The sequence below is a fragment of the Aotus nancymaae genome, unplaced genomic scaffold (assembly GCF_030222135.1).
Source record: "Aotus nancymaae isolate 86718 unplaced genomic scaffold, 86718_ANA_hifiasm-v0.15.2.pri h1tg000007l, whole genome shotgun sequence".
NCBI lineage: Eukaryota > Metazoa > Chordata > Mammalia > Primates > Aotidae > Aotus > Aotus nancymaae.
In genome coordinates this window covers 60,173,084-60,198,507 of record NW_026988418.1, presented here as the reverse complement: position 1 = coordinate 60,198,507, position 25,424 = coordinate 60,173,084, and the positions used below count along the sequence as shown (strand labels likewise).

General features: G+C 42.5%; 1 long non-coding RNA gene across 2 annotated transcripts; it reads left to right on the top strand.

Annotated features, from left to right (window-relative positions):
* The first annotated feature begins 289 nt into the window (after positions 1-289).
* On the top strand, positions 290-25,259 carry LOC105727012 (uncharacterized). Of its 2 annotated transcripts, XR_001109682.3 has the most exons (6): positions 290-718; positions 2,708-2,849; positions 8,968-9,251; positions 21,831-21,995; positions 22,362-23,954; positions 24,050-25,259. It is a non-coding gene; the product is annotated as an uncharacterized LOC105727012 (long non-coding RNA). The 2 variants fall into 2 exon arrangements; XR_001109681.3 differs by having other exon boundaries at positions 21,831-23,954.
* The last annotated feature ends 165 nt before the right edge of the window (positions 25,260-25,424 follow it).

Sequence of the window (25,424 nt, the reverse complement as noted above, 5' to 3'; positions counted from 1 at the left end):
GAGGCCCGGGCGATGCTTGAGGGACAAGCATGCGGCCTCGTGGCTACGCAAACCTAGGAAGGTGACCTCGGGTAGAAGAGCCAAGTGGGGCCCGAGGTTGAACCGAAGCTGGCAGGACCTGTCGCGGGGCACCCGCCTGAGAGTCCAGGGCTGCGACTCGGCGGCGCCGAGCAAGCGCACAGGCCGCTTCTAGGGGACCCTCCCTCCGGCCCCTCCCCGCTCCTCGGGGGACTGTTACCTTAATAGGCGAGAACTGGGAGAGGGCGCGGGGCGGGGAGTGTGGGGGGGCGCACCCTGCGTTCTGAGGGCTGCTCCCCACCCGGCCGGCCAGTGGAGGGAGTCAGACTCCCACGTCCTGCAGGGTTCCACTGATCAGAGGGCTTGGAAGAATCCTAAATTTTCGGGATCTTATTTATGATGTGGAGATGGGAGAAGGGGGGCGGTTTTTGTTTTGCTTTGTTTTTATTAAGTTAGGCTGTTGGCAGGAAAATCAGACTCCCACTCCCATTGACTAAGTGTCTACAATATGTGGTGCCAGACAGTATGGGGGAGACGAGAAAGTGTAAAATTCGGAGATCTTATGCATAAATTCAGCAAAACTTTGAGTGCCTATGATAGGCTAGACATAGTAGCAAGCCCCACGGACTCAGCAATGAGGAGACAGCCAGGCCCGGAACCACAGTCGCTGGCGGTGGAGGCAGATCTGTAAGCAAATAAGGTGAGGAGAGGTGGGCTGGGTGCTGGACAGGTGTGCCTGGCCTGACTGCCTTAACCAGAGAAGGCATTGCTAAGGAGACGGGCCTGATCTGCTCTAGAAGAGGTAGCCCAGGCGGGAAAGAAGATCAGTCCAGGAAGACGGCATGTGCAAAGGCACAGGGCTGGAGAGAGCAAGGCCTCCGAGGGCGCTCTGAGAACTGCAGTTAGCCAGAGTGAAGCCTCGGGGGAGTGAGGCAGAATGAGTCAGGAAGGCAGGAAGGCCAAATCACAGCTTTCAGTCGGCTAACCATCTGCTTCTGGTGAGGCCTCAGGAAGCTTTCAGATGTTGTGGAAGGCCACAGGGAGCCAGCATGTACACAGCAAGAGTGGGAGCAAGACAAGGCAGGGAGTGCCACATTCTTCTAAACAACCAACGTGCAAAACTGTCCTTGGCCCCTACTGTCCCCATGTGCAACATGGAGATAATAGTACTCCCCTCACAGAGTTGTGAAGATTAATGAGTTAGTAATTATGAAGTGCCTAAAACAGTGCCTGGCAGAGTAAGTACTGCATAAGGGTTAGTATTATTGTATCACACTCTATCAATCAACCATTCAGTTTCTACCATGTCGTCTTCTTTGCCTACCTCTGTGTCTTTGGACACTTGTTTGAGTATCTAGTGACTTTTATTTATAAAAATGAGTAGAAGACAGAAAAATGAAAGTGCTGACTCTAGTAATAAACACGTCTCCAACAATGAAATAAAGACAAAGATGGAAGTCATTAGGTATGCAGAAAGAAGTGAATCATCAGCTTCAATCAAACACTTATAGTTCTGTATCTGTCACCTCTGTTTTGGTAGAAATGAAAAGAACTAAGTTAAAGAGTAGTGTCTGGTACATAGAAGGCATTCAATAAATCAACTGAATGAACAACAATGGTATTATACTTTAAACACATTGTTGAATTTTACATCTCTGAGACAAAATATGTCTAGGGATTATATAGAGGGAAGAGAACTCCTATTGTAACATATACATCTATTGTTTGTTTTTTCATACTGCAATTTTAGCACACATGTATTAGAGATAGATGGTGGCTGCCTGTCCAACATAACAGTTTCAGATCTTCAGTATAGACTTGCCCAGTCGCCTTTTCACAAAGTTATATGTCTTAGGAGAAGCTGACCCTTGACAGGAGTAGGCTAAGGTAATCCTATTTCTCTTGTAGTTAGTTCAGGAAACAAATTGACAAGCATTCTGACTAATGGGATTGGAGTGGTGTCTACTGAGGGGCCAGATGGTCTTCCTCCCGAAGCTGTTGGATCTGGATGGTATACATAGAGTTGCTATATCCATCTTCATACCAGCCTGAGAACAGATCCAACATTGAGAACAGCAAAACAGGAAGTTGAAAAGATCAGAGTCATTGGTGACATTGCCCCAGAACTGAGTTAGTCATTTCTAAAGCCAGTTGAGGTTTAGGTTTTTGTATATATGTATGTGTAAATGTGTGTATGCATGTGTGTTAGTCCATTCTTCTGCTGCTATAAATAAATACTTGAGACTGGGTAATTTCTAAAGAAAAGAGATTTAATTGGCTTGCAGTTATGCAGGCTGTACAGGAAGCATGGTGCTGGCATCTGCTTCTGGTAAGGCCTCAGGAAACTTTTAGTTGTGGTGGAAAGCCACAGGGAGCCAGTGTGTACATAGCAAGAGTGGGAGCAAGAACTCACTCATTTTAGGGAGGATGGCATCCAGCCATTCATGAGGGATCCACTCCCATGATCCAATACCTCCCACTAGGTCCCGCCTCCAACATCAAGAATTGACATTATCAATATGTATGTATGTATGTATTGTGCCTGAAAGTCATCCTGACCCATACATTTTCAAGAGTATATTACTGCAAGAAAGTAGGGGGGACTGCATGAAATGACATAATAAGGAAGTTAGCCTTTAAACTGTCACTGGCATTGCTCCCTTTTCTTTTTTTCCTGTCTTGAACTCAGACATGATACTTGAAGCTCTAGAACATTTTGTGACTATGAAGAAAGGACAAGACAATTGCAGACCTTCCACCCAGGACATTGTGGAACTGCTGAACCAACACCTGCAGCCACCTAACTCCAGATTCCTTATTATACAGGAAAGGTAACCCTCTTTTTATTTGACTTCGTGTTCTGTTACATGTAGCTGAATATATTCCTAACTGGTAGAGGGAAGATAATGCATTGATTTTTGGATCTGCTGAGTTTTGGATATGGTGGGAAATCCAGATGAAGTGGAAATATGATTGGGATTCTGGAGAAAGATTTGGATGGTAAGTTTAGGGTAAAGATTCTTCAGCAAATGGTGATAAACAGAAACCAGTGATCTTTAAACTTTTACCCACACATGCCCTAAAATAGTTACAAAAATATTGTCTTTTGCATTTTTTGCCCCAATATTTTATTATGAATATTTTCAAACATACAGGAAAGTTGAAATAATTGGGCAGGGAGTACCATATACTCACTATCTAGATTCTACAATAAACATTTTGCTTTGGTTGCATTACTTATCTATACGTCCATCCATTTCTCAATCAATCTTATTTTTTATTTATTTCCAAATAGATTTTAGACAATATGTTTCACCCCTAAACTCTTGAGCATGCATAACATTACCTAGAGTTCAAATATCTATTTACTATTTTTCTAAAATTTACATCAATGAAATGTACACATTTTAAGTATAGTATTTGATAATTTTGACAAATGTTTTGCCTTTCTAACCCCAAATCCTATTAAGGTATAGAATATTGCTGTCACCCCAGGAAGCTTTCAGGCTGTCATATAACCCTTCCCAGTCAATCTATGCCCACATCCCTCCTACAGGCAAACACTGTTCTGATTTTCTTTCACTATAGCTTAAATTTGCCTGTTTTAAACCTTCATAGAAATGGCATTGTATAATATTACCCTCACACATTTTTAAGTTACATATAAAATTATTTATCATAAGTTTGAATATTTTCAGAGATGTCATTTCTGGTGTGTCTTAAATATTGACTTTTAAAATCAAATGGCCACATTACTCATTTTAATACATCCAATAGAAACTAAATGCCAGTATGATCTGCTACCTATTATCATTCATTTAAAAAATACATGAACAAGGCCGGGCATGGTGGCCTATGCCTGTAATCTCAGCACTTAGGGAGGCTAAGGCAGGAGGATCAGTTGAGTCCAGGAGTTTGAGACCGGCCTGAGCAACATAGTGAGACTCAATCTCTACAAAACAAATGAACAAAATTAGTCAGGCGTGGTGGTGCTCACTGTAGTCCCAGCTACTCTGGAGGCTGAAGTGGGAGGATCACTTGAGCCTGAGAGGTTTAGGCTGCCATAAGCTGAGATCGTACCATTGCATTCCAGCCTAGGTGGCAGAGTGAGACCATGTCTCAAAAAATAATAAAATAAAATAAAAATAAAAGCAAACAAAAAATAAAATACATGCGCAAGCTCTTCTTTAAGGGTGAAATTTTTAATCTTTCCTTTTTCTCCTTGAACTTGTATTTCCATTTTATAAAATGTCATCCTAAATTAATACATGTTTATGCTTGAAAGATTTTTCTTGAATGTCCTTTTATACTTGTCTGAACAAAATTTATTATGTTTATTAAAAGAAATTAACCTTTTTCCCTGAGACCATAAGGCTGTAAGTGTTAATTAATTTCTTCTAGATCCAGGGGTGTCCAATCTTTCAGTTTCCTGGGCCACATTAGAAGAAGAAGAATTGTCTTGGGCCACACATAAAATACACTAACACTAGTGATAGCTGATGAAATAAAAAAAAAATCACAAAAAACTCATAATATTTTAAGAAAGTTTATGCATTTGTGTTGGGCAGCATTCAAAACTGTCCTGGGCTGCATACAGCCCATGGGCCATGGGTTGGACAAGCTTGTTCTAGATCAAGTTACTGTTAAAATTACTTTTAGTATACAAATGTATAAATGTGTTCATAGTCCTGAGGGAAGGTGCATGGGGAGAGAGAGGCTGAAAGAGAAGAAAAGCAAGAGCAGTGTCTCTGAAGAAATAGAAAGGGACTGAGAACCAGACACTGATGGGGACTTGCATTTGGAAACAAGGAAAATAAGCAAGCGTGGAGTTGCAGGACCATTTTGAATTATACATCTCATAACCCTAGTATCTGACCGCTCTGTGATCTGACTTTGCTGCCTGTGGACTTTTCTACCCATTGATTTTAGTGTCTTGCTCCTTGTGTATTGTGTGACTTTTTAAAGCTGTAAACTGTTTATTTTCCTTCAAAATTTGTGGGAATTCTTTGAATCCTTAGTTGAGGTTTTATTCCTCCAGAGAGGATTTTCTTCGCATTCTGCAAATCATCTCAAGGCACTACCACAGTGTTAATTTAGACAACAAATCCATTTGAAGGCTGGCTTGTGGTTAGAAGGTCTCAGGGGAGATTTTCCTCACTCCAACACCGAAGATTAAAACATATCCATTTCTTCATCCTCTTTTGCATGATGGGTTTATTTCTTATCTACTCTTCCCTTGAGGGTATATCTCCTGGGAGGTACCAGGTCTGGGTGAGGTCTCCTAACACACTGTCTATATTAGTGGCATTTCAGGCTTTAATTCACAAACCCCAAGCTGTTGCAGTTGTCGAAACAGAAACCCAGGGCAAAAGGTGGTTTTGGTGCATGCTTACTTCAAGTTCTTGTTTTCACTTCATTTTGGCCTCTGTAGATTCTCTTCCTTTTGTGCTAGCTCAGCAGTGTGGTTTTATTTTTAAATGCTTACATATTTTATCCAGTATCTTAGTTTCAGTCGAGAAGGTAGTTCACGATATCAAATCTGCTATACTGCTCAAAAAGGAAGCCTGGTGTGCCTGCTATCATAACTTTGGTTTTGATAAGCAAACATGAGCAGTTTTTGACTGCTAGGTTTACAGCATATGAACCCTGTTGCTATGCAGCTGTTGTTGGAAAATAATCTGTGGGCTCAGATTTTCTAAACCAACCATCTATTGGATGCCCAGAGAAGGAAGGAAAGCGAGGGCCCTGGCTTGCTGATTACAAACCATCTCCATGGTCACAGGTTGCTGGGTGCTCCTTTTACAATGTTTTCCCAGCAGCATTCAGGCAGCAGTAGCTTCCTTTGATCATTTTTCAGTTTCTGTTGTTTGCTAGTGAGAGAAAGCTTATACCTACTTGTGGAGACATGAGTGAAGAAAGAGAAAGGACTTTGAAGCAGGAGAAGAGAGAAAACTCAAAAGGTAACTGAAGGTTTCCATAGGACCCTATGGGAACAACTAGCACATTTTTGTTTTCATTTGTACAGGCTGTTGGGGGAAGGAGAGGAACATAACTCATCCAGGTCTCAGGTCTGTCTGAATATTCATTGTGCCTCACAGATTATCCCCATTTGAATCATCCAAATTAGGAAAGAGTTTTAAAAATGACTGAATAATAGTCTGGCAGAATTTTAATGTGACTTTTCTTGTGGTCTTTAAGTTTAAACAGAGGCCCCGAAGGCTGAGAGCAAAATTGTAGGTACTTAAGTACCATTTATATTCTAAAGCAAGGTACAAGATTGTCTATATTAGTCAGCTGTTATATATTTACATAAGAGATTTATTACAAGGAGTTGGCTCATGTGATTATAGAGGCTGACAGTCCCAAGGTCTGCAGTCAGCAAGCTGGAGCCAGGAGAGCCAATAGTGTGGCTCTAGTCTGAAAGCTTTTAGGCTCCAGACCCAAGAAGAGCTGATGTTTCAGTTCGAGTCCAAAAACAGGAAAAGATCTGTGTCCCAGCTCAAGCACTCAGGGAGGAGTTCCTTCTTACTTGCAAAACAGTCAACCTTTTTGTCCTATTTAGGCCTTCAACTGAGCGGATGAGAGCTACCCTTTAAGAATGGCAATCTACTTTACTCAGTCTACCAATTTAAATGTAAATATCATCCAAAAACACCATCACAGGCATACCAAGAACAAAGTTTGATCAAGTATTTGGGGACCCCATGACCCAGTCAAGTTGACATATAAAATTAACCATCACATGGAACAAAAGAAGTGTAAAGCAGGTAGGCTAAATTGAAAACATATAATGAGATGGTAAATTTATAGCCAAATATATCAGTAACTTCTGTTGAAACTAATCAAGAAAAGGAGAGATTACACAAATAACCAATGTCAGGAATAAAAAAAAAGATTCATCACTCCAGATCTGCAGACATTTAGATAATATAAACGACTCTATACCAATAAATTTGAAAACTAGATAAAATGGACTGATTCCTTTAAAAAATCACATCAAAATGGACTCAATGAAAATTAGAAAGTTTGAAGAGTCTTATAGCCATTAAAAAATTATATATGATCTTTTCACAAAAACAAAAAGTCTGGCCCAGATTGTCCTTCATTGGTGAGTTCTGCCAAACATTTAGGTGTGAAATAATTCCAATCTTATGCAAACTTTCCAGAGAACAGAAAAAGGGGGAGCACTTTAAAAATACTAAGATTATGAGACTTTGTAGCATGATCTTAAAACCTAAACCTGAAAAAGACAGGATGGTAATGAAAAGGAAAATTATAGGTCAATTTCACTTGTTAACATAGATGCAAAAATCTTCACCAAAATACTAGCCAAAAAAGTAGAAATATCTCACTTATTTCTGAGATCTAAAAATCAAAACAATTGAACTCATGGACCTAGAAAATAGAAGGATAGTTACCAGACGGTGGGAAAGGGAGTGGGGAGTTGGAGGGGAGGGTGGGGATGGTTACTGAGTACAAAAAAATATAGAAAGAATGAAGAAGACCTACTATTTGATAGTATAATAGGGTGACTATAGTCAGTAATAACTTAATCATACATTCTAAAATAACTTCAAGAATGTAACTGGATCATTTCTAACTCAAAGAATAAATACTTGAGGTGATGGACACCCCCTTCTCCATGATGTGCTCATTTCACATTGCTTGCCCATATCAAAACATCTCATGAACCTCATAAATATATACACCAACTTGTACTCCCCTAAATTTAAAAAGATATGTAGTAATATATAAGAAGCCTAATACATCATGACTGTATAGGGCAGGAATACAATGTTGATTTACATTTTGTTCAATAAGCATAATCTACCACATTAATAAAGGTGAAAAATTATATGGCCAGCTCAGTAGGTACAGAAAAATCTTTTGATAATTCAACATTAATTTGTTGTAAAAATTCTAAGCAACTAGTATAGATAGGAATTCATTGCTATAAGATAAAATTTTGGTGACAAGACAGATTCCTGCTATCACTGCTTCTACTCATCACTGTACCAGAGAGCTCAATAAGAAAATTAAATGTATAAGGTGTAGAAAGAATTAAAGTTGTATTTATGATGATCAGATTATCTAATAGTGTGTTTATTTTGATTTTCTACATAAAGTGTTACTAGAATTAATAAGAGCACATATTAAATTTTCTGATGATAAAAATAAATATGAGAATATCTTTTCATTATAGCAGTAATAAATAAAAAACTAAATTTTAAAAGAAGATAGCTTAAAATAGCATAAAAGTATCTATTCTCTAGAAAAAGCGTATAAGAACTTTACAGGGAAAATTTAAAGTCTTTATTGGGTAATGTTAAGGAAGCTGTTAATAAATGGAGAGATATGCTATGTTCAAATTAGCAAAATCGATATTTTAAGAATGTCAGTTGTCTCCAATTTAATGGATAGTTTCAAAGGATTTACAATTAAAAAAATCTTCACAAAGATATTGTTTGTAGATTTTTTCATGGCAGCATGTGACAAGGTGACTCAAAATTTTTATGGAAATTCAAAGGATCGAGAATAGCCAAAACATCATGGAAGAAGAAGGTGGGTGGACTTGCTCTACTAGACATCGAGATTTATATGCAACTACAGTATTTAAGACAGCATAGTATTGGCACTACGCTGAGACAAGAAAACCAAAAGGAAAAAGAGCCCAGCGACCGACTTTTGTGTATGTGGTCACTTCGTTTATGATGAAAGTAGCACTGCTGTGCATTGTGGGAAAACGTCCTCAAAAAATGACACTAGGTCAGCTGGGTGTCCCTATGTAAGAACAACCCCAACCTCACATCACACACAAAAATTCACTCCACTTGGCATATCTTCTTACACGGAAGGTAAAACTATGAATATGAAGCTTACAGAGAGTATTGTTTATTGCTTTATTGACTCCAATTCTTCTTTCCTCCCTGTGCCCATGCTCTTTCCCAGGTGGCTTTGCAGTTCTTCTCATAAAAGGGGCAGAGTATGTTTTTCCTCCCTGGACTCTCTGTTTGGCTTCAGTGCTTCAGTGGAAGTGACAATGTGCCATTCTGAGCCTCGGCCTCAAGGACCTTGGACATCGCTGCTTGCCCTCTTCCACTTACGCCGTCACCATGAGATGGATATGCCTGATACAGTCCACTGACCCTCAGAGGGAGATGAGAGACACATGGGGCAGAGTTCTCAGGTGAAGTTGCCCTAGCCAAACCCAGCCTGGAGCAAACCCAGTCAAGGTAAGGTGAGCCCGTCCTAGACCAGCTGACCCAGGCACCTGAGTGAGAACAAAATAACGTTTGTTTTCTGTCACTGAGCTTTGGGTACATTTGTTAGGCAGCAATAAACTAACATCAAAAAGTAATATAGGAAAATATCTACATGACTTCCAGATAGACAAATGTATTTTAAGCTAGTCACAAAAGTACCTGCTCATGATAAATAAGAGTTTTTATGTTAAAATGAAGAATCTTCATTTACTAGAAGATATTATTAAGAGAGTAAAGAGATTTGCCATAAAATGGAAGGTGATATTTGCAACCATTCAACAAAAAAACCAGTATCAATAATATTTTAAAAATTCCTACACAGAATTAAGCAAAGATAGATTATTTTACATTTTCTATAAAAGCCCATCCACCTTTTATATGCACTTAGTTGCATATAACATTAGCAAAAAGACTTGAAAGAATATTTTGCAAAAGAGTAAATCCAAATGGATGATAAACATATGATAATGTTCTCAAGCCCAGAAATCAGGGAAATGTAAATTAAAATCGACAACAAAGTGGTAGCTTAGAGCCCAAGATTAAAACAATGTCAGTGAGAAAATAACAGTTACAGAGATAGTCAGGAACCTTTAGGAAACGAGATGCCTGATGTCACATTTAAAAATACGTGCTGAGCTGTGCTACTCTGTGACTACTTGCCCTGTTGTGAATCTGACCCACAATGCCTGTGGGAGTAGTGTTTTCTCTGGAGGATTCAAAGGAAAGGACAATTGCCTTCTTCCTTGTGTTGCTGTAGGGCAGGGAGAATACTGCGGGAGGTGAGGAGCAGAACAGAGTTTATAAACTCAACTGCAGTATGAAGATGCGGGTTACCTCCACCTTGTCTTAGGGTGCAGCAGCCAAATGTTTTGAGTGGGGTTGATCCCACCCACCTTCAGGGATAATCCCTGATTGGCCTAAGCCATTCATCATAATCCCATTTCCCTGGCCCTGGATGGCTATGTAACTTAACTTGATTCAATCAGACTGAAGTTCTGGACTCTTGCTGAATATTAAACACATGTATGACCTGCAAGTGCTGCAGCCATTTTGCTACTATGAGGAATCCAGTCTAGAAGACAAATTGTATACAAGGGAAGGGGCGGAGCCAAGAGAATTATGGAATGAAATCTAGTTTGATTAGATCATGCCTGAAGTTTTTCTAATTACTGCACCTTTCAATATATGAACCAACGAATTTCCTTTATTGTTCAAGCCAGTTTGAGTTGGCTTTCTGCTAGCTGCAATAGGAGCATCTGTAGAAACTAGAGCAACGGGTGATGAGGAAAGATGTACTGTAATTTCCGCAGGATCTGGTGATGAGGAGAAGCACAAGTTACACCACCAAATATGGAATAGAGGCTTAATAGGTTTAAAAATAATATCAAGGGGGAAGTTTGACTGAGGAACTCTGGCAAATGACACTTGACTGACACATGTGTTATCTAGTAGCTTAGTGAAGTTTAGGGATGATTCCTTGAGAGAACCAACTAGAAGGTCTTTTAAAACTCCTTTGAAGAGAATATAAGCTCTTGAAAGGATCACAAAGATCAATCATTTTATCATACAGCTGGGAAAACTGAGGCCCAAAGAGGTTATGTTTTAGTTGGTAGTTCAGATGGGGCTAGGTCCTGGATGTCCAGATTTCTCATGTGGGTTCTATTAAGTCATGAAAGCTCATCATCTTAGATGTGTGTAATGAAAACTTTCATTTTCATCTACTCACATTGAATCTCACTGTATTTCTTCTTCCTCACCCAGCTTCTAAAGATCTTTTATGAATTTAGCAGCAAATAGGTCACCGTTGCTCAAATCTACCATCACTTACTGGTATGAGAAGTCCTGGGGCGCCTCATGTCCAGGTCAGTTATGTAAGCCCTGAGTGAGATTCATCTGTCACAGAGGCTTTGACTCTGCTCATTGCCTCCTTAGCTCCTGGTGGTTTGAAGCTTCCCTTGGATTTGGCTTTTTGTCCTGGGTTCTTGCTCCTACTCTTCTTGGGGTTCAGTTCTCTCTCCTGGATTTTTTTTTCTTTTTTTTAGTGGATGTGTTTATAAATTGTCTTTTTAAAAAATGCCTGGATCCGATGCTATCCTTAAGGGACTTTTTAAGAACAACTGATTTAGTTTCTTTAATGATTAGTGAACCCTTCAGCTTCTATTTCTTTTTTTGTTAGAACTTAATTGTATTTTTAAAAAGTTATTCATTTCACCTAGGTTTTCAAACTTGCTGGCATAATGTTGTTTACAATAACCTTTTATTATTTTTTATTTTTTTATTTTTTTAATTTTTTTAGAAAGAAAGAAAGAAAAAAAGAATGAAGAAGAGGAAGAAAAAGGAAGAGAAAGAGAGAGAGAGAATGGGAGTATTGCTTTCTTGCCCAGGCTAGAATGCAGTTTAGTAATGGGTATCGAAAACCTCTTTTATACCAATAATTATACTTGATGTAGACAGGAAGGAATAAGGGAAGAAAATAACAAACAAGCAGCCAACCAATATTTCATTTAAACCTATGAAATGCTATGCGATTACTGAGGAGTGATTTACTTCCAATTATGTAGTCACTGTCGGAATAGGTGTGAGATGGCAATGTATGTTTTGTGTATTTGAAGTGGAGAGTTCAATAAATGTTTATTAAGTTTACTTGTTCCGGGTCTGAGTTCAAGTCCTGGATGTCCTTGTTAATTTTCTGCCTCATTGATCTATAAAATCGTTAGCTTTTCTTGTTACATTGATCCTTTTGCCATTATGTAATGTCCTTCTTTGCCTCTTTTGCTCTTTGTTGCTTTAAAGTCTACCTTATCAGAGGCGAGAATTGCATCTCCTGCTTTTTGTTTATTTGTTTATTTTTACTCTCTGTTTGGTTGATAAATCTTCCTCCTTCTCTTTGTTTTGAGTCTTTGTGTATCCTTGCATGTGGGATGGGTCTGGATGCAGCATACCGATGGGTTTTGGCTTTTTATCCAATTAGAATATATATAAGTTTAATACTGGCATTTGATGCTAGCTGGCTATTTTGCCCATTAGTGTAAATTTTTCATTGTGTTAATGCTCTTTGCTTTTTGATATATTTTTGGAAAGGCTGATATTGGTTGTTCCTTTATATGTATAGTGCTTCTTTCAGAAGCTCTTGTAAAGCAGGCCTGGTGGTGGTGAAGTCTCTAAGTACTTGTTTGTTCGCAAAAGATTTAATTTTTCCTTCGATTATAAAGCTTAGTTTAGCTGGATATGAAATTCTGGGTTGAAAGTTCTTTTCTTTAAGGATGTTAAATATTGGTCCCCACTCTTTTCTGGCTTGTCGAGTTTCTGCTGAGAGATCTGCTGTAAGTCTGATAGGTTTCCCTTTATGGGTAACCTGACCTTTCTCTCTGGCTGCCCTTAGTATTTTCTCCTTCATTTCAACCCGAATAAATCTGGCAATTATGTGCCCTGGGGTTGGCCTTCTTGAAGAATATCTTTGTGGTGTTCTCTGTATTACCCGGAGTTGAATATTACCCTGTCTTGCCAGGTTGGGAAAGTTTTCCTGAATGATATCCTGAGGAGTATTTTCCAACTTGGATTCATTCTCTTCGTCACATTCAGGTACACCTATCAAATGTAAATTAGGTCTTTTCACATAGTCCTATATTTCCTGGAGACTTTGCTCATTCCTTTTTATCCTTTTTTCTCCAATCTTGTCTTCTCATTTCATTACACTGAGCTGGTCCTCGACTTCTGATATCCTTTCTTCTGCTTGATCAATTCGACTGTTTAAACTTGTGCATGCTTCGCAAAGTTCTCGTGTTGTGTTTTTCAGCTCCATCAATTCACTTATATTCCTCTCTAAATTGTCCATTCTCGTTAATATTTCGTCAAACCTTTTTTCAAGGTTCTTAGTTTCTTTGCATTGGGTTAGAACAAGTTTCTTATCACCCACCTTTTGAAACCTGCTTCTGTTATTGGAACACACTCATTGTCCATTAAGCCTTGTTCCATTACTGATGAGGAATTGCGATCCCCTGTAGAGGGAGAGGCATTCTGATTTTGAGTATTCTCTGCCTTTTTAGGCTGGTTTCTTCCCTTCATTATGTATTTATCCCTCTGTCGTCTTTGTAATTACTGACTTTCTAACTAGGTCTCTGAGCGGACGTCCAACTTGTTGATTCCCAGAGCCGAAATCTGAGCAATCCACTGCCCCAGCCAAAACAGTGGTGTTAAGATTGATGGTGCTTTTCTGCCCGGGAATCTCCGGACTCTGCACCAAGAACTGCCGCACTAAGGGGCCAGCAAAACCGCCACGCCAGCCACAAGAGTCGCCCTGGCAACCCGTGGGGCTCCTCCGCTGGGAATCTCTTGGTCCGTGAGTAACAAATATTCGTCTGAAAGTGTGGCGTCCTCTCGTTCTCTGCACTTTCACTGGGAACTACGAGCCCGAGCTGCTAGTGATCAGCCATCTTGGATCTCTCTCTCTCTCCTGGATTTTGAGCATAGTGGCACCAACTCCCTAATTCCTGGTGCATGTGGAGTCTGCTCTGGCTGTGGTCATGGATTCTGCCATGACCCCTCCAGGTCCTACCTGAGAATTTTATAGTCCCTGACTTTTCTCTTTTTATCTCCCTCATGGCTTTGTCAAGCCCTGTGATTCTGTCTGATGCCTCCCACCTTTCTTGTCTTCACACCACTCTTTCAATCCCCACCTCATTATCTTTTGCCTGGACCATTGCAATAGTTACTAGAGGCCCTAACTCAAAAAGATCTGAAAAAATGTGTATCTTTCCTGTGGGGATAATGTAAATAATAGAATTTACTGAGCACTTAATGTGCAGAGCTCTGTTCTAATCTCATTGTAGTTATTAACTCATGGAATCCTCCAAACAACCCTGAGTTATTACTGTTTTTTAACTGCCAGACTGAGGCACAGAGGAGTTAAGAAACTTGCCCAAGATGAACAACGACAGTGGTTGGTTTTGAATCCCACAGGTCTGGCTAGAATAATATTTGACCAGATATCTGGGCTCTCCATGGCCCAGTCAAGTTGACATATAAAATTACCTATCCCAGGGAGCAGAAGAAATATACAACAGGTAAGATAAATTGAAAATACACAGTGAGATGGTAAATTTATGCCCAAATATATCACTAACTACTGTTGAAACTAATCAAGAAAAAGAGAGAATGTACAAATAACTCATGTCAGGAATAAAAAAGGATCAATCACTCCAGATCTGCAGACATTCTCCCAAATGCTCCAAGAGCCTGCATTCTTAACTCCACACTAGTCATTCACCAAATATTGAATACCTGTTATGTGCCAGGCACAGAGGATACTGAGTAAATACCTGCTCCTGGGAGCTTATGGGCTAACGGAAGTGACGGTCATAAACAAAGTGTTATATCATTAACAAGTGCTTTTGTAGAAGAATGTATACCATGATGTGGCAATACAGAAGAGGGATCTAGGGAGTTGTGTGAGGCTTCAGGAAGGCATCCCATTTTAGCTAACATGTGAGGATGAGCTGGAGTTTGATAGACAGGGAATGTGTTTAATGGGATGCTGGAAGGGAGACTAGCCCAAGGGATGGTCTGTCCTATCCAGGGAGTGCCAAGGAACTGGATGTGGCAAGAGCATGGAGTGTGCATTTGGAGGGGCAGGTGGCTGGAGAGCAGGTTGGAAGTGGGAGGAGTAGTGGATAAAATGGCATTTGGGACCAAATTTAAAGGATCTTGTCTCTATAGCCGTTAAGAGGTAAACACTTTATTTTGTGAAGAACAGGAGAATGACATGATCAGATTTATGCGCTTTGTTTTGTTTTGTTTTTTGAGATAGGGTATCTGTCACCCAGGCTGGAGTGCTGTGGCATGATCATGGCTCACTGTAGTCTCTGCCTGCCAGGCTCAAGCCCTTCTCTCACTTCAGCCTCCAGAGTATCTGGGACTACAGGTGTGCACCACCACACCAGGCTAAAGTTTTTGCTTTTTTTTTTTTTTGGTAGAGACAGGGTTTCACCCTGGTCTCCAATTCTTGGGCTCAAGTGATCCACCCATCTTGGCCTCCCAAAGTGCTGGGATTACAGGTGTGTGCCACCACGTCTGGCCTCTCAGATTTATGTTTCACGAGATAGTACTGGACAGAGTGGAGGACACATTCATCTAACAAATTTTCATTGCACAAGACCCTATCAAGATAACTAGATATGATCTCAGATCTTGAGAAGCCCATACATGTTCTGAAAAAGATGGCGTCCATCAAAACCTCGTATTTCAAGGAGCAGAACATTGAGTCCCATGTGAGAAGTCCTGAATACTCCAAGTGTGGTGACAGTTCAGACAGGAAAGATTCCTTAAGGCCACAGAGGGGTTGGGGAAATGGGGCTGGCATTAGAGGGCTGGGTCTTGAATGGTTATTGTGATTTGAAAGGCACAGCTAGGTGATAGAAATGACCAGTGTGAGTGTGTGGAAAGGTGGTGTCCGCTTTGTCTAGAATACCGGTGTGTAAAGCCAGGTCTTGATTGAGCAGCTGAAATACAATTCTCAAAGCTCAGTATCCCTAGGCAATATCCTAGATGAGTTTTGGTGGTACACAGTAGACATTTAAAGTTTATTAGTTAGGTGTTTATATTAATGTGTATTGAAAATACTTAAACAAAAAGTGATAATGTTGCTTATGACTATACAAGAAAATGAGGCAATTTAATCAATAACCAGGAGGTAATAATATAGACGGTGTGCAGATACGACAAAAGTTGTTGAGGAAATATGCAAATTACTGAACATTCAGGAGAATTGGGCCTAGTTTAGGAAAATTTAGGAGGGTAGGCCCTGTGAGTGTTAAAGAGTGGTGCCTCGCTAGAAAGATCAATGAGAGCCGGTGTAAAATGGATTAAATTTTAAAAAGCAGAGGCCTGAGCTGGAGAGACCAGTAAGGAAACTGTGGTCGTGCATCAGTAGATAGAGTTTCCTTTCTAAGAAGTCGGTGCTACTTTTCCTTCACAGGTCCCTATACTTGCTCAAGGTCTCACCATAAATGTATCAGCTGGCTTCACATGGAAGCGGCACTCGCTGTCAGAAGTGCCCACAATCTCCTGCTGCTTTGCTGAAAAATAGACATTTCTTGACTTTGGTAGTTGTGTTTTGAAGACTTGACACATCACTCTTTCATCTCTGGGCTCCTTTCCTTGGAATCAGTGCCACTCTTTTTGCATCAAAAAGTTTTCATCCAAATGCAATGGGAGGAGTCTTCCAGGAAAAAAGGTAAAAATAAGACTTTCAGCGACTAACAGGCCAGTGCCTCAAAACTGCAAAGAAACCTGAGCTCTATCCTTATGAAACTAAGCAGCGCAGAGGAAGCAAATGCTCCTCGTCCCATCCTAATGTCCAACTCTTGTGCAATGTTTATCTTCAGTCCTTTTGCAACGTCTGCTTTCTTTGAAGAATTGTGGATTTCTTAAGATACTGCAACCCACATCTGAAGTGTTCTTCCTGTGAGAAGTTATGCATTAAATTAGCACATTTTGAGCAAATCTTGCCTGTTCAGGAAGGAAACTACTATAGCTATTTCAGCGGCTGCATCTCTTGGAGCAGGAGAAGTGGCTCTGGTCCCACTTGGATGCTTTCTGCTGGCAGATCTTATGGACTTGTTTTCCTGACATTTTAACATCCAGAATCTTGTCTATAGATAACACGTATCCCTTCCTTCATTTTCCCAAGGAAGGGAACACTTCAGGGCCAGCCTTCATCCTTAGATGAATAGATTTAGACATACTTATTGGTGGAATAAATACATTTCTTCCCAGTCCTCTGCCACCTCTTACTACGTTTGGTGGCTTATGTATTGAGTGATGCCCTATCTCTCTGAAGGCTACAGAGGAGTCAGAGACTGAGGCCTCGGGAAGGGTGGTGTGGCACGTGACCTTATTTGAGGCGCCATCCAGCAGCTTGTCTACTTCCCACCTCCCAAGCCTCCATATGGCTTGCCGCTTGACGAGATGGTGCCTGAAAGAATTGCTTCCTGGGCAAACCACAGGTAAATCCAGTTTGTCCTCGATGATCCTCCCACCTTTCCTTTGGACTCTGGAGTAGATATCTTACGGATTTTGTTTGTTTTTCCGGAATCCCTCCTCACTGCTTTGCGATTTTCCAGTGGGGAGCACCCCTCCCCTTTAGAAGCTGTTTTATCAAGAAACTGTCAGTCTAGGTGTGTTGTCTTCTGGCAAGAAGTGAGCATGTGGCCCACGTGGGGCCCGTCAGGGCCTGTCTCTGTGGAAGTCGAATTCTGAGAAGAGTGACACAGGCTCAAGTGTGGCTGGAGCCCCTTGTCCTGAGGTGGTGTGTCTCAGCCCCGCCACCTGGATCTGCGGCACCTTTTTCTTCCCGTCCATCTCGGGCCCGGTTCAGCCTTTCCACTGATGCTGCATCTTCATGCACTAAATTAGTTTTTTTTCTTTCCTGAAGTAAACCAGACCCTGTTACTATTGCTTATCATCAAAGAAACTTGAGAAATCCATCCTCTACTCCCTTTCTTAGGCATCTTCGAGGCTTCTCTCCAGCTGAAAGCTCGTTAGTGGCGTCATAGTCCATTTGGACTGCTATAAAAGTATACCATACAGTCGGTGCCTTATAAAAAAGCAGACATTTATTTCTCATGGTTCTGGAGGCTGGAAAGTCCAAGATCAAGGTGCTGGCAGATTTACCACGTAGTGAAGGTTCGCCTCCTGGTTCACCGATGGTGGTCTTTTTGCTGTATCCTCATGTGGAGGAAGGGGCAGAGGAGCCCTTGGGGCCACTTTTAATAAGGGCACTATTTCCATCACAACCCCCAGAACTCTAACGATCTAATCAACCCCCAAAAGCTCCCCCAAATACCATCACATTGCGATTAGGTTTCAACATGTGAATATCAAGGAGACACAAACATTCAGATGACAGCAAATGGCTTCACATTTCTATTAGAATAAGACCCAAGTCTTAACCCCAGTCTGCAAGGCCCAGCCCTGTCTGGCGGTCTGTACCGTGGGGACCTCTCTGCCCAGTCTCCCACCCTGACATCTCCTTCACTTTCTATTCCACCCCACTCACCTTCTCTCATTTCTTTGGGTACTCCCTGTTCTCTCTCCACAGGGATTTCCCAGCCACTCCCTTCTGCCTGCAGTGCTCTTGAATCTGTCTTCCCATGCCCACCCCATTTCCTTGGCAGGGTTGATTAGGTTAGGGGCTTTCTTAAGGCATCATGGCACTCACCTCAGTTTGTGGTGGGATATCTACATGTGGGTTATTTGATTATTGCTTATTTCCCTCAGTAGAGTATAAGCTTCTGAGGACAGGAGCTATGTTTTTGTCCATGATTATATTCTGGTGTTTGACACAGATGTACATAAGAAAAGCCCAAAACATCTTTTAAGTTTTTGAGTTATAGGTTCAGAGGTGTGTGTGCAGGTTGTTACATGGATATATTGTGTAATAGTGAGGTTAGGTCTTCAGTTGAACTTGTCACCCAAATAGTGAACATAGTACCCAATAGGTAGTTTTTAGACCCTTGCTCCCTGCCTCCCTCCCTTGTTTTTGAAGTCCGCAGTGTTTGTTCTCATCTTTATGTCCCTGTGTACCCAATGCCAAAACATTTTTGTGGAATGAATACGTTTTAAAAAGTGCAGTCTGACCTTGTCAGACTACCTGAGAGATGAACCTGTGTTCCCAGCCTTCTTCTCACAGTGGGATTTCTGAGCTTCCTCTGTTCCCTTTAGGGCTCTGGTCTGCACTAGGATTTGAGGGCTGGAATAGTTTAATAGAACCCATAAGCATGGTCTTTGCCAACATGCTTTCCTACAGTTCTCCTTCCTCTGGCCTTCCATTGTACTCCTGTTTAATGTCCACCTCTTACCACTTGATTATATTCTTCTACTGAGGCCTATTTAGTGACAGGATGGTTACATCCTTGAAAACAGGAACTAGGGGAATGAAGGCTAACTCTTTTCCTAGTTCTGCCCCTTTACAGCTGGGTGAACATTGGCTGATTCATTTAATTTCACTGAAACTTAATTTCCTCAAGATGGGGATGATACCTGTTTCGCTAAATGGAGCTGTCCCTTGATGTCCATGTGGAGTGGTTACAGGGCTGCCTGCAGATGCCCCAATCCACAGATACCCAAGTCCCTCATGTAAAATGGTGTAGTATGTGCAAATAACTTACACACATCCTCACGTGTACTTCAAATAATCTTTAGATTACTTAGAATACCTAATACAATGTAAATGTTATGTAAATAATTGTTGTGCTGTATTGTTTAGGAAATGATGACAAGAAAAAATGTTCGGTATAGGTGCATTCATTTTTTAAAAGGAAATATTTTAGATTCGCGGTTGGTTGAAACTGTGAATGCAAAGAGATAAAGCATGTCAAGGCGCTTCAGAAAGTTGCTAAATTAATATGTAATGTAAAAAGTATTTATCATTACTTTACACCTGCTGCGGTCTGAACGTTTGTGCTCCCCCCAAAAAATTCATATGTTAAAATCTAAACCCCCAAGTTGCCAGTATTAGGAGATGGGGCCTTTGGGAGGGTTTCAGATTATGGGGTGGAGCCCTCATGAACGGATGAGTGCCCACAGAAGAGAGGTCTGAGAGAAAACCCCTTCCCTTTCCACCGTGCGAGGACACAGAAGGCACCATCTATGAACAAGAAAGCAGTCCCTTGCCAGACATCGAATCTGCCAGCTCCTTGATCTTGGACTTTCCAGCCTCCAGAACTTTGAGAAACAAATTTCTGTTGTTGAAAAGCTACACAGTTTATGGTATTTTGTTGTGAGCCGGAGTGTACCAAGACGATACCTTTCTGATATTCATTATAAGATTTGGTTTCTGGTAGGCGCTCTCCAAATCCTGTATTTCTTTAGCATAGCTGCCCTTATTTCAGATAGAGAGTGAAATAAGATGTGCTACTAGGTACCCCGAGTACCTACCAAGAGCCAGGCATGGAGCCAAGGGCTTCGCATGTGCTGCTTCCATGGATCCTTACGGTATTATGAAACTGACATTCGTTTTCCTCATTTGACTGAGGAGAAAATGAGGCTAGAAGAGGTTAAGCGACGTATTCAAGGTCACGCAGCTTACAAATTGGGGAGCTGGGATTCAAGTACAAGCTACTGACTCCAAGGGCAGTGCTATTCTCCAGGGTCCACACCGCTGCCCTTACCCTGCACATCCTTTCCAGGGAAGAGCAAAGGTTATACTTTGCTAAGGCCTCCGGGCACTAACCAGGCCGAGACACTACTTCCCCTCACTTAATGTTGACATATCATTTCACAAATGAGGAAACAGAGGCGTAGAGAAAACTGCACTGTTGCCCCTGGTTAGGATCCAGAAAGCTGCAACAGGCCCCAACTGCTACTATTGCAATAATAGGGAAAACTGGATCAATTGTGAAAATCCCACATTTAAAGACAATGGAGAGCCATGGAAGCAAGGAGTAGGACAACTGAACTAGAGAAGGAAGCAGCTTTCCTGGGTATGCGGATCCTGCCTCTATCCTGGTCTCTATCCCTGACCTGAGCTTGGGTGAGGGCTTGACCTAAGCCAGCAGAGGTTCTGAGGAGGGAGAGAGAAAACAGAGGTGTGGCAATCTCTCGGGGCTGGCATGACAGATTAGAAACCAGAGGAGCCCTAAAGGTAAGGCAGGTTTTCCCCGAGGAACATTGCTGAGCTCTGGTATGCCGATAAAGAGGCTCAATAACCTGGGATCTAACGCTCACTAAATCTGGGGCTGAGGGCCCGCACCACAGGCCAGTTTTGTTTTGAATTTCTCTCCTGGGGCCTGTCAAGCCCAAGAGATCATCATTTGCCCACCTTTTCCCTTGGACATTTACATTCCTCTTCACCAATTGTCTGGATTTTCTGCTGCAGGTAGATTTTTCTCAGACATTGGCGCCCCCTGCTGTCAGACAGCAGCTTTGCAAGTACTTGGAGCCTGGCTCACAAACCATCATAATGCTCATGGGGACAGAAAATAAGGGTCGCTCAACGTCCGCAGGATGCTGCTGGGCCTGGCGGGCTGCCCAGGAGAGCACAGGTCATCTGGAACGCCTCAGACTCTGCCCTAGCCTCACGGTGCTGCTGGCTGCATCCCATTGTAGGTGGCAGGGTCTGGTACCTTGGGAATCTTTTACTATGATCCCAAGAATCAGGGATTTAACCCCAATGGATGATGACTTCCAAAGTCTGAGATGGGCTAGTCTTACTGGTCTCTATCCCTGACCTGTCCTGGGTGTTAACTATCCAGACTGGTAGATACCCGTGGCTCCAAGCCTCCGTCTGTAAAATGAAGTCAACCGTGCCCACTGCACAGGGCTGTTTGTGTGTTAAATGAGACAGTGTCTGGAGTGCTTAGCATTGCCTGACATACAGCTAGAGCTGGGTGACTAGTGAGAATAGCAGTGGTAGTTCTTGTTAGGGCCGCCCCCCATCCTCCTCAAGCTCCTCAAAGCGGGCTGCACTAGTCGCCTCTCAGTAGTGGTGAGAGCTGGCCTGACTCTGAATGTTCTGGGCTGTTCTGACATTCTCAGCCTTCCTTACTGCAGGACAACAGGGGCAGGAGCCTGGTGCCCAGGGCTGAGGAAGAAGAAGACCTGGGATACAGAGAGGAGGCACCAGACAGTTCCCTGGACTTCAGCCTCCTGTCTGTGACTGGCTAGCATTGGCCGTTCTCAAACCTCGGGCCTGTGGAAGCTGAGTCGTCTTCCTAAGTAAGTTGCTAAAACTGTCTCTGGAGAACTGCCTTTGTGAAGGCTTCATCTCAGTCCCACATTCAAGGAGGAAACTCTGACTGCCCTAGATGGAGGATTTGACGGAGCTAACGGAGAGCAGTGGTCAGATGACACAAAGTCGTTGACCGGGAGAATGGCTCTTCTGGCTGCTTTGTGTAGGCCACACGTGCTGAGTGCTAGGGAATCAGTGGGTGTGGGGTGAGATGCTGTCTGGGGACTTCCTGGTGCCAGTCTTCTGGGATGAGACAGCCTGGCTCTGAGCCTCCGTCCTCCAGCTTCGCGGGAGCTGAGCCCTTTGGAGTCTGGGGCTCGAGCTCTGGATTGAACCGGTTTCCTGTTTTGCAGTTCCCTAGCTCTCAGGTCGCCCTGTCACCAGCACCCTTAGAAGCAATATCACTGAAGTTTATTTCCAGGCAAGAAAGAAAACTTCCCATCACTCTACTTTGAATGCACACGCCGTTTCTCGGGCGCCCATCTGCACTCCGCAGGTCTTGGCACCCGCTCCCTCATGGGTCCTGCCATGATCCTGTCCCACAGTGGGCCTTGCCTCAGCTCTGGCTGGAGAGGACACAGCTGGCTGCCAAGCCCCTGGAATGCCCTCCCAGGGTCCCAGACTCTGCCACCTACACAGAGATGCAGCCAGCAGCAGCGTAGGGCTGTGGCAGAGTTGGAGGTGTTCCAGGTGACCTATGCATTCCTGGGCAGCCTGCCAGGCCCAGCAGCACTCTGCAGACATTGAGTGACCCTTTTTTTCCCATCCCCATCAGCATTATGACTCGGTTTGTGACTTTTTTACCTGCTCACATATGTTATCTTAGGTTTGGGCCTTGTGACTTTGTTTTGCCCTAGGGTTGCCAGATAAAATACAAGATGTCCAGTTAAATTCGAATTTCAGACAGTTAAGGAATTATTTTTTTAAGTTTAAGTATGTCCCAAGGATTGCATGGATTATCCTCATCCTAAAAAATGATTCCTCGTTTATCTGAAGTTCAAATTTAACTGAGTGTCCTGTATTTTTATTTGCTAAATTTGTATTAACAATGAACTGGGTGTCTTGTATTTTTATTCAGTAAACCTGGCAACCCTATTCTGGTCTCCCCCATCAGAGGGGGCCTCCCTGAACTCAAGAACTTTCTGAACTTTTTTGAGGAGGCTTCCAGCCTGACTGCAGGGACTTAACCTCACTCTTGAGGAGAATCATAATGGATGATTCCTTCCTCAGACTGGGAGCTCCTTGAAGGTAGGACTTGGGTCCGCCTTTCACTGCCACACCTCAGATGCTGGAACTAGGACCAAGGGGCTCAGCACCTTGTAAACAACATAGGTCCCATCAGGGCTAAGACCACAGGGACCTTGGTGCTATTTGCCTGCTCAAGGGACCTGCAATGGCACAGGGCTGGTGGGTGGCTGGGAGCCTTGAGAGGAGATTCCTTGGGATCGCATGTCCCTTGACAGCTGCTGGGCTGGGGAGTGCTCTCTGAGCAAGGTGGGCTTCTGTGGGTACCTCATGTCATTTTGCTGAACACGGAGGGACATTTTACCCTTTCTCCCGCATATCGTGTGGGATCACAGGCAGGCCTGAACCCTGTTCTCTCTGCCCAATGGCCTATCAATTTCTTGCTTCATCTCAGAACGAAGGGCTAACTCCTTACATAGATGAGGGGAAATGATCTGCCCAGACACCAATCAAATTAAGGGAAGAAGTGGGACCAGGATAAGATCTTTCGGTCCTCAGTCCAGCGCTCAGCACAGGGCTGTCTTTCCAGGGGCAGCGAGGACCTGGGGCGGGACGTTTACTGGAGCCCTGAGCCCTGGCTATTGCTTCTGTTCCCAGCAGCGATGACAGAGAGTGTCAAAACCGAGCATTCACTGGAGGCAGAGTCTGAACCCTTCAAATAAGATGTGATGAATCATCCGGTTGAAGGGAAATCCCTGCAGGTAATACACTGATAGCCTAGCTAATTTTAGGGAGATAGACAGGGAGAGCTTCTGGTGTTTATCTTTTGAAATTTCCCGTTTTTTTCTCCATAAAGGAAAAATAAACTTTGTCCTTGGGTTGTGAAGCTGAGGAGGCCTCTGGAAGCTGTGCTTAGTTAGTGACAACGCCAAGGTCTGAACATTGCTGTCCATTGCCCCTGGGCTTACAGGAGTCATCGCCTTCCCCGCCCCGTCCTTAGCTCTCTACTCATTTCTAGGCAAGGGTCACGTCGGATGTTGGTGTCTTAGAGGACAGAGGTTACTGGGTCCCACCTGCAAGGGCGGCTCTTTCTCAAAAGGGCAGCCTTGTCTGCTTTCGCCTGAGCTCTCCTCAGTACATTACCTTTCCCCACCCACATCATTATCAGCCTTTTTGCTACACATCAACCTCCTGAGTGCCCCTTAGAATCCTCTGTTGGGACTTGCCCATGGTCTTTGATGGGGGAGGGGTACTTCTGCGGTTGGGATTTTTAAACTGGAGCCCCTTTCCCTTGGGCGTTCCACCCCCCCACCTCTTGTCCACCTGGCAGCTCTTAGGAGTGATTTATGGGGTAGTTTCTAATTACATTGCTAGAGGGGAGAAGGTGAGGAGGCTGAATGAAACGAAGAGGGCCCTGGGTCTGGGATGGGTGGGCTTGTCTTTCTGGAGGGGCCCGGAGGTCCTTTTAATACCTGGGATTTCATGCACAGATTCCTCTGTGGTCAACAAAGTACGTTTTAAAATGTTTTAATTAAAAGGAAAGTTTTAGAAAGGACTGCCTCCCCAGCCTTGATGCTTTAACACAAGAATAGTTTATTCTTAAACAAGGCACGCACACAAAATTCACCATAACATTGATTACATTGCAATAAGGAATTTGTTTATTTGACATCTTAAAGACAAGTTGCATATTAGGAGAAAATATTTTGGATGCATGCAAGTTGCAAAGGTTCAGTTCATATTAAATATAAGAACTCCCATCATTCAACAAAAAGAAATCAAACAACTCAATAAGGAAATGGATAAATGACATAAACAAGGGTTTCACAAAAAAGGAAATATATATGGTAAATAAATATCTAAGGAGATATTCAACCTCGTTAGTTATCAAGGAAAAATAAAGACAGTAGTGAATTAACATATATCTATTCAATTGGCAAATATTACAACTTGTTAACATAGGGAATTGGAAACAATGTAGACAGTCACTTATGTATTCCATAAAAATGTATCGAACCCTACTTTGCACTTGTAAACCAAAAATAAAATTCTATGGCGCCCCTCAACCATCTGAATGGACTCCTTCTCTTGACCAAGAGCATTCCAAATTTAGCCTGAAAAACTAGTTTTAGGCCATGGTGGAAAGGGGGAGGCAGACATGCCTCATTATACCGTCCTCTCTTTTGGGATTACTGATAGAACAGACTCTTTAAGTCTGATACAATCTGTTC